We start from the raw sequence: 6,634 nt of genomic DNA, 5'->3' as shown, positions 1-6,634 counted from the left end.
CACATGGCTGACAGGGCGAGCATGTTTGGTGAGACGGGGATTCGAACCTGCGACCCTCAGATTGCGAGTCGAGCGCCCTAACCACCTGGCCATGCCGGGCGTACATGATAAAGATGACCAAAGAAACTAGAATAAAAGCAATTATTTCCAACTACATACCTGGTAAGTTCTTTGGCGCACCTCCAATAGGGTTCGCAGCCTTGACGTGCTTAAACATGGTCTTAGAAAGTTTTTCAGGATATGTTGTCTAAAATAAACTCTGCCATCTTTCGCAAATGATTGTTACAGTGGAAAATGCGGTGGCGGTAGACAAGGGAGAGGAAATAATTCCAAGAGACCTCCAACATCATTTATATAAAGTGCAATTAACCCTCCGTATCTGAGAGTACGCTAGTACTCTCTATGTAGGGATGGCACGGACGCCCGTATTAAAGTAATACAAAACACATCCTGATTTTCTTCTCTAAGGATCACCAGAAGCTAAATATGAAGAGCTATCTGACATATACGCTCTATATCCTGTGTAATATGCCGCTTTCCAGCTATCCAGAGCGTCACAAAGTCGAAAACTGGCGAATAGCCAAAACCGAGATTTCTTCAACAAACCTGGCGCCTACTTAGTTCTAGCAGTAACTATAATTTTATCAGCATTTGATAGAACAAAACAGTCTTCATGATCTTTGACTACCTATTTTATTATTATTTTAAGCACAATTTATAAAGCTTTAGAATATACTATAATTTAGTAACCAACCTACGCCATCTTATAAAAAAAGTAAAGAAATATGTTGGATATACAAGACTGTTTAGTGTAAGAGTTATTATTTAGTTCATTTAGTGATCTAATATTTAACGATTATTTAGTTTTTATAACAAGAGTGTTAAAAGTTGATTAATTTAAAGGCCATAGTTATGACAAATTTCGTTTCTTAACTCGGTAAGAGACTTACGTTGTTCAATTGTTGTAATTTCCCTACACATTACTCTAACCATCTGTATTTTTCTCGTTGCCTTAAGTGAGTATTGTTACACCATAGCGTCTCGTAGTTTGTAGAAAGTTCTAAGCCTCAGTTGGAAAATATAGGCGACCAAGTGAGCGCAAGTTAAATTCAGTCAGAAAACGTCACGTTAGTGGAAGGGAAGTTAAACTGCGTGATTGTTAGTTTAGCTATAACGGCAATATTTAAAATGAGTTTCACAGTGGTGGTGTAATGATAGAGATAGAGAAGAATAATTTGTCTTGTCAAAGGGTGTTATAAAGTAATTAAACTCGTCTGTATGGACTTTTGACGTAAAAGAGAATTATTTAAAGCTCTGGATACAACTGTGGTAACCCATGAAGTAATGTAAGTTAAGTTATCACTGATTGTATTGTAATAAAAGAGGAGAGAAGAAGTAATTCGTCTTGTCAATTGGATTCTAAAGTAACTGAACCAGTTTATGTGGACTTTTGACACACAAAAAATGAAAATTATTTAGAGCTTTAGATACAACTTTGATAAACAATAGTGAAGCCAGCTTTTCTACATACGTTTGATTTGTTTTGAATATATTATTTTAAAACAAGTGGATTGTGTGCTGACCATTTATTGTTGACATTTATCACCGACAAGTCACAGACACCTACTGTAAAGAATCCGGCCCCTATATACATAAAAACTTGACAAAACAGCTATAAAGAAATACATGTAGGATTGGCTACTGAACTTGAAACAAGCAACCTAACAAGTTAGAGATGGAAGTGGACATATCCCTTGATCCATCTTGTGATCACATAGCAGACTAAGCCGTCTTGACTTGAAACCTTTTTTTATCTCTAGTTATTCACCATATAATTAGCACGTACACTCCTCTTAGTGGTTCTCGCCCTTACAATGAATTTGATTTGTTAGATGGATATACTAGTTTGATTATCTTAGTTATTTTTCAGTAAAATATTGGTCAATATTAACAATTATGTTTTACCACACTTTCTTTAAGTTTCCCATGAACAAATTTACCCACCACTAATAACCTAAAATACTACACGCGACAAATCGTCATAATTAATTCTTCATTATTATTCAGCGGACTAACTGGTTATTTATTTATGAATTTCTCTTCTTCACCAAAATGTGAATTTCAGTGAAGAAAAAATGACGAAGAGGCATTATTTATTCTTTGACTCGCTATTCCCACTGTAATAGACTAAATTTGCCGAATTCACGGCTTATCCCTGCTGATTGGAAGAGCGAAGCAGACAAGTAAAGAAGGGTTCATATAGACATAGTGGTAGAATGTAAAACGGAAGTAGCCAATATAAAAATAAATTAGGCCTCTACGTCATCTTTTCTTCACCGATGTTCACGTTTTGGTGAGGAAGAGAAATGTGTAAATAAAGAAGTTACTGTCCTGGTAATTAACAAGAGAAATCTTCTGAAAACCCAGTTGCTTGTGAGGATTTACTTTTTTATGTATTTATCCCTATTAGAGATTTGTCAAATTATAAATGGCTATGGTACGTTTCGGTATAAGGTCCGGCATGGCCAGGTGGTTAGGGTCGAGCGTTCGAATCCCTGTCTCACCAAACATGCTCGCCCTGTCAGCCGTGGGGGCGTTATAATGTGACGGTCAATCCCACTATTCGTTGGTAAAAGAGTAGCCCAAGAGTTGGCGGTGGGTGGTGATGACTAGCTGCTCTCCCTCTAGTCTTACACTGCTAAATTAGGGACGGCTAGCGCAGATAGCTCTCGTGTAGCTTTGCTAGAAATTCAAAACAAACAAACGTTTCAGTATGCCTTTTTTCAATTCAACTGTGTACTTCTGTTCAAGCCTATGAATAAATTCTTGCTTGTCAAAAATATGATTGATTATATTACAGACTAAATGCTTATGAATAAAAATGTGGCATTCTCCTTTCCATGTTAAGTCAAGCAAAGTTAGAATATTTGTTTGTTGGTTTTTGCAGAAAGTTACACGAGGGCTATCTGCGCTAACCGTTTCTAATTTGGAATTAATAGACTAGAAGGAAGGCAGCTAGCCAACAACACCCGCCGCCAAATCTTGGGCTAATGTTTTCAGACAAAATAGTGGAATCTGACTGTCACTCTTATAACACACCAACGGCTACAAAGTACGGACGAAAACCACGTAACTTCAATTTCACATTCCAGCACGCTAACCACTGAATCGCGTTCGGGCAGGATATTTATTACTGTCCATGTGCATACCAACGTAAGTTATTCATAACGGAGTAGATGTATGCAAAAGTATGAAAAAATTGTTCCTCTGTAAACAGGTAATTTTTAGAGGTAATTAACTACCATAAAGATTGTTATTTTCAACGGACATCACAAGAACAATTCATACGTATGCCTGTCTAAATGCAAATGAATGCCACAAAATATTTCTTAAATAATCTGAACAAATCATATACGATTTTCAGTCACGTAAATATAAATATCAAATAGCTGGAAGTACAGGTGTTTCTAGTGTGTGGATCAGCACCTGTAGTAGAGTGTTCCCTCGGTAATACACTGATCATAAAAGTTTCAGTAGTTCAAAGCTTGAATTAGTACTTATATCAAATGTTTTCTGTGTAGCAAGTGGATCGTCCACTTTTCAGTAATACATAGAAACAGTTGTATTTTGCAGTGCTCTCGTCTGAGAGTGAACCACTGCCTGGATCAAATGTTTTCTCTGTAACAAGTGGATCGTCCAGTTTTCAGTAATACATAGAAACAGTTGTATTTTACAGTGCTCTCGTCTGAGAGTGAACCACAGCCTGGATCAAATGTTTTCTCTGTAACAAGTGGAACTATTTTGTTTTCAGTAATTAGAACATGCAAGTTCAGTTATTTCACTATCAGTCATAACTAAGTTTAAAGGGCTCCGTAAAAGAAGGATGTAACGAACTTATATTACGGTCTCCATCTAGATCCATTTCTTTTGTAGCCACTTCACACGGGTGGTGTTAATAAAAGGTTTATTTATTTACTAATTAAGATAGCAGAAACAAATATTGTAATTTTAGGTTTGTCAAAAACCTTAATCTGTCTGAACAGATGCCCAATACTAAATGCTTGAGATTCACACGAACATTTCATTCCATTCCCAAATTGAAACTTAGTATTTTTCACCATACCATAACGTTACTACTAATAACTTGAAGTAAACCGCACAGATAACACATACCCCGACTTCAAAAATGAGAAATGTAATCAATTACACCCATACACGTCACAATTAACCATGGACGACACATTTTTAAAAGGTTACTCCTTATTGTAGAACACTTATGTGAAAATTAACCATGGACGACACATTTTTAAAAGATTACTCCTTATTGTAGAACACATATGTCACAATTCACCACGGACTACACATTTTTAAAAGATTACAACTTACTGTAGTACACATATGTCACAATTCACCATGGACGACACACTTTTAAAAGGTTACAACTTACTGTAGAACACATATGTCACAATTCACCATGGACGACACACTTTTAAAAGGTTACAACTTACTGTAGAACACATATGTCACAATTCATCATGAATTACTTTTGTTCACGCTTCTATTTACTACTGATAAATCCTGTAGTAGGTCATACTAATATGGAATAAATATTTGATTTCCAAGTAGGTATGAAGTGAAAAGAAACACATCGTTCAGTTAGCTTTAATAACAAATGATAGTACTTTAGTGTGTGTGTTTTCACTTTAAGACTGAAGGTAATCGAGTGTTTCTACTCTGATTTTTGTGTTAGTTATGATTACACTTTATCACTATATATATAAAATACTATACACTTGGCGTAGAAGGTATTTAAAACTTAAAATAACGTTTACTTGATTGTGGTTAAACACAAAACTACACCGTGGGCTATCTGTGCTCTGCCCACCACAGATTTTAGCGTTGTAAGCCTATAGACTTACAGCTGAGCCACTAGGGGCACTTCAAATAACAAAATTACATATTGAACTCAAACATTTTTTCAGAACCAAAGTTGAAACATTCACATGACACATAAATCAAGAGAATTCTATCAATTAATCTCAATATAAATCAACAGTAGAGTTGCACAGAAAATAACAGAAATGATTAACAGGAAAAAAAAAGGATGAATACTTTTGAGAGAAGTAAATACACCAGAAAGTTATGAGAAGGCCAACAGATAGAAAGAACTTTAGAATCAGATAGCATGGCAGAATTTGTTTCAGAAGTTCGCGCACAGCAATATTTACAGGGACTATCTGATCGAATAGTAGATATGACCGTCATTCTTATAACGCACCCACTGCCTCAAACGCGGGGTTACTACTTTTTACGGCAACGAAATGTGAGCCGTGAACCCTCGGATTCATAGTTCGGGCGTTATAACTACTAAGCCACACTTGGCCTGACATGCGAGATAAATTATGGAAGAAAAAAATTAACAAGCAAAAAGCAGCACAGAAATATTGCAAAAAAATCAAATAATTGAAACATTATGAGTTAAGCCACCATAAGTTAAGGATTATGGATAAACCAGCATAAACAAGTATGTGAAACGACAGATATCGTTAAACAATACAAGGTAATCCTTCAAATTAAAATAGTTTTATTGGATAAATGTCATGGATTATAATAAAAAATCACCTATTCGTAGAGTCATCAGCATCATGATTATTAAGAAACTGGATGCCGGTAGTCCGTAAACTACACGCTCTGCGCGACATGCTAACAACCTATTTAGGCTTTGGTTAAGTAATGGAATGTTGTCTATTACTTAACTACGTATCTTGTTCGTCTTTACCGGCCAGACGGTACATTGTGCTAATGGATCCTCTATGTTAGTATTGTGAAACTTCTTCAGTGATGAAAAACGCGTATGGAAACAATCGGTTTTCACACCTGTAACGTAACAGTTTGAAACATTTCAATTATTAACATCCTGTGATTCTTAGATATGGCTCCTAATAAAATCATACTTAATGGATTGATGTCTCGTGCATGGCAAATACTCATGCTAAATGGGTTGATGTATCATGTCTAATAAACTTAAACGAGTTAGGATTTCTAGTAAGATTTTGGCCAGCAAATGATACAAAAATTAGCCAAACATTTCCCCTTACCCTGAGAAACACAGTCATAAGGTTTAAATATTTTCTTTCAAATTGAATTCTAAATTGAGAAATGTGTATTTACATATACATATAAATATATATATACTAGCAGTAACATCTCTAATACATTTAGAAATTTACAGTCTAGAAGGAGATTCTCAAGAGCTTAGCTTTGAAGATTTGTTTAACACCCTTTATGGAAAATGTCTGACTTGATTTTCTGTAAGAGAAAACCACTCTAAAACTTTCCCTGTACGGTGTAAAGTTAAAATGTGGTATAACTTTTTTCTATGATATTTACAGGATGCTCCAAGCAAGATGTGTTGACGTGAAACCACCCTAAAACTTTCCCTGTATGGTGTAAAGTTAAAATGTGGTATAACTTTTTTCTATGATATTTACAGGATGCTCCAAGCAAGATGTGTTGACGTGAAACCACCCTAAAACTTTCCCTGTATGGTGTAAAGTTAAAATGTGGTATAACTTTTTTCTATGATATTTACAGGATGCTCCAAGCAAGATGTGTTGACGTGAAACCACCCTAA

Source organism: Limulus polyphemus, unplaced genomic scaffold, assembly GCF_000517525.1.
Source record: "Limulus polyphemus unplaced genomic scaffold, Limulus_polyphemus-2.1.2 Scaffold1832, whole genome shotgun sequence".
NCBI lineage: Eukaryota > Metazoa > Arthropoda > Merostomata > Xiphosura > Limulidae > Limulus > Limulus polyphemus.
This window is presented reverse-complemented; position numbering follows the sequence as displayed.